This window comes from Arachis ipaensis, chromosome B10, assembly GCF_000816755.2.
Source record: "Arachis ipaensis cultivar K30076 chromosome B10, Araip1.1, whole genome shotgun sequence".
NCBI classification, from domain to species: domain Eukaryota; kingdom Viridiplantae; phylum Streptophyta; class Magnoliopsida; order Fabales; family Fabaceae; genus Arachis; species Arachis ipaensis.
The window spans coordinates 134,579,790-134,583,451 of record NC_029794.2 but is presented as its reverse complement, the minus strand read 5'-3'; the positions used below and the strand labels follow the sequence as shown (position 1 = coordinate 134,583,451).

General features: G+C 36.0%; 1 pseudogene; it reads right to left on the bottom strand.

Moving 5' to 3' along the window:
• Window positions 905–1,738, bottom strand: LOC110268506 (annotated as a pseudogene).

Here is a 3,662-nt window from a genome sequence, read left to right as displayed (position 1 = left end):
TTAAATAGACATATTGATCTCTCATCATGTTTAAAATCAAACATAACTCCTGTTTTATTAATCTGGTTGATATGAATACACACGTAAAAAAATTTTTAAAATAGGATAAATTAGACTTAAAAATTGATGCGTCTAGATTTTAAAAAAATAAATATCCACAAATTAAAAAATCAGAAATCGATTTTTTCTTTTCCCTTTTTCTTTTCATACTATTTAATGTTTGGCCTCTTGTATATGTTTAAGAGCCAATTTTGACCAAATAAACCATATTGAATTTTCAGATGTTTAGAACCAACTCTGTTGCTTCACGTCGAAACATTCAACCCTGTCTTTTTTTTTAATAATTTATTCAACGTGCCAATTTGATTTTTTTTTTCCCTCATTTTTTTTAATATTTTTAATTTGGATTATTTCTTGTATGTACATTCATCAAAGGAAATAAATTAGAATGAAAAATAATTAAACAAGAGCGATATGCCAACAACTATATGTTTTTCCATGAGATTCCTAAATCTTCCATTAGTTCATGTAATTAGGTGTAACAATTGCAAATATTTCATATTTTAATTTTTAAAATTTCTCTTTTCGTGATAATCATTTGAAAAATAAATTAAAATAGTTAACATCTGATCCTCTTGAAAGAAAAATATTATTGTTTTAATGATTTTGACAATTCAATCCGGAATTGTTAATTTGGTCTGAAATAAATCAGACATTTTTTTGGGATAGCCACTCCATAGATAGAGGGGTCATGTACCCATTGAAGCATTAATAGAATCATTCCAATATTTTATATATTTATTTATTCTTTATTCAGATACACATTCATCATAATGATATTCTTATCGTTCACTTGGGACTTGTGAGCATAATTTTAAAAATCAAATCGAATTAGTCGGTTCAATCAAATTAATCGAAAATTAAATTTTTGATCAGTTCGATTGAAGTGAAACAATGTTTGAAAACAAAAACAGCAATTAACCATGTACACTTTTTTATACACAAAAGCATTAACAATGCACACATAAATACATAGGTTGATAGCACTTAATCCAGCAAGAACCCAATAAAAGTGATGAAGATGAGTCTTATTCAAATTGTTTTGCAACCATTTATCACCAAATCTTGAGCTGATTGCAACCACAACAACTATAATCCTATTGTTAACAAAACTTCCGAGTCCAAAAACAACGGAAAGCATCGCTGCTCCCAAACTTCTCATTTCCTCCTGATCGTAGTACAATTCTTGAAATCCTATCGCTGTTAACGCATCCGACGTGCCAATAATAACATATTGTGGCAGAAGCCACTATATCCTTATTGGGACAACCATGTTTAGTACGGACAGAACTAGGCTGGCTCCAATTCTTTGACAAAATGTTATGCCGGACCGTTGGCCGGTGAATTTTCTAGCAATGGGGACGAAAACTCGGTCGTAGATTGAAACACAAAAGAGGATTACGATTCTAACAACTCCTTGAAGTGATGCGGTATGGATTTTGAAATTCGGTGCTATGGAACGTTGCATTGTGGTGGCTTGTTTGATGAAGAATGTGAAGAGTTGGCATTGAACAACGGCGAACATCACACAAGATTATGAAATAGGGATGAGACCAAGGAGCATCTTTACTTCTTCTACTTGATTCATTGTGCATAGCCTCCATGGATCTTTCACGTTGCTTGAAGCTTCATCTTCGTCCATCATCATTGCCTTGTCTAGAAATCTATCATAATGATTTCAAATGTTATGACAAAATGTTGGTGAAAACTTAGGTGCGGTCTTGAAATTAATAGTTAGGAGTCGTTAAATGATTTGATTGATTTGACTAAATTTTTATCTAACAGTTCTTACCTATCATCTTCATCCACGGTTGATTTTGTGTCTTTGGAGCTTGTACTTGTTTTCCAGATTATCATTTTGTTCTTGTACTATTGTTATGTAGGAACATTCCGTTAATTATTTAACTTTGACCTTACTGTGGGACTAAATTGATGCTAAATAAAACTTTTTTGAATTCAAATAGGACACTTTAAACCTTAAGGACTAAAATAGAATTACGCCCAAACATAGGGAACCAATTTAATACTTTACCCATTATGAAAATAGTCGAAATAATAATAAATATATTTATATTTAAGGGTAAAAAACACAAATAAACCATGGGAGGATAGTTATTACATGAATAAGCCAAATTGAAGATTGATTCACGAATGAGCCAAAGCATACTTATATGTAATTCGAGCCTATTTGGTTCGAACTACATTTGCATATAAATCGAACCTATTTGGTTCGAACTACACACACATAATTCGAACCTAATTGGTTCGAATTACACACGAATTGGTGCCATCACATAATTCGAACCTATTTGGTTCGAATTACTCATGATTAAGTGCCACCACAAATTCGAACCTAATTGGTTCGAATTACGAACAATTGGGCTATATAAGGAGTTCGAATCAAGCAAATTTGAACCACTTCTCATTTTCCATACCCCACCAAATCCCAGAGAAAACGACCCTGATTCGATCAGAGAAATAGTAGAACCGAAGACTCAGCTGATGGGGGACGATCCTGCAAGGCTGTACCGGTTGGACGGGGTTGCTCATATAGCCGGGGTCATCAACGACGAGGTTAGTACATAGAAAAATTTGTGCACACGGTTTATTTGAGTTAGTGGTTTTGTATGTGGTTTTAGTGGCAGTTTATGGTAGTGGTTTATCGTGGTGGTATTGCAAATGGTTTATATTAGAGGTTTTGCATGCGGTTTAGTTGGTGGTTTTTGGTAAGTGGTTTTTTGTAAGTGATTTTATATGCACTTCTGTTAATGGTTTATGTAAGTGGTTTATGTTATTAGATATTTTTATTAGTGGTTTATTGTAGTGGTATTGCAAATGGTTTATTTTAGTGGTTTTGCATGCGGTTTAGTTGGTGGTTTAGGGTAAGTGGTTTTTTGTACGTGATTTTGTATGCGGTTGTATTGATGGTTTATGTAAGTGGTTTATGTTAGTGGTTTTATATGCGGTTGTGTTGATGGTTTATGTAAGTGGTTTATTGTGTTAGTTTTTTTTTGTTACCAGTATTGTATGTGGTTCTAATAATGCGGTCCATTTAATGCGCAGCCACAGCGATGCATCAGGAGCATGCGGCGGCAACAAGGCATGCCACTCGATGAGTGTTATGTTCCCTACTTGCAGATGGCTGGGTTATACCATCTGGCTAGGCTGAATGATAGATGGTTCCGGTTAGATGAGCCCCTTGTCAGCGCCTTCGTCGAGCGGTGGCATCCTGAGACGCACACCTTCCATATGCCCTTCGGAGAGTGCACGATCACGCTTCAAGACGTGGCGTACCAGTTAGGGTTGGCAGTGGACGGGCGTAATGTTAGCGGTTGCCTTACAGAGTTCCATTTGTATATCGAGGGTGGACGTCCAGCTTGGGTGTGGTTCGAGAAGTTGCTTGGAGTGATTCCTCCTCCGATCCAGGTTCAGAAGTTCGCAGTAAATTGCACCTGGTTCCAGGAGACTTTCAGAGAGTGCCTCAAGGGAGCCGATGAGGAGACTGTGCGGCGCTTTGCTCGTGCCTATATCATGATGTTGTTGGGCACTCAGCTGTTTGCCGACAAGTCCGGCAACTGCATTCACATCAGATGGCTTCCCCA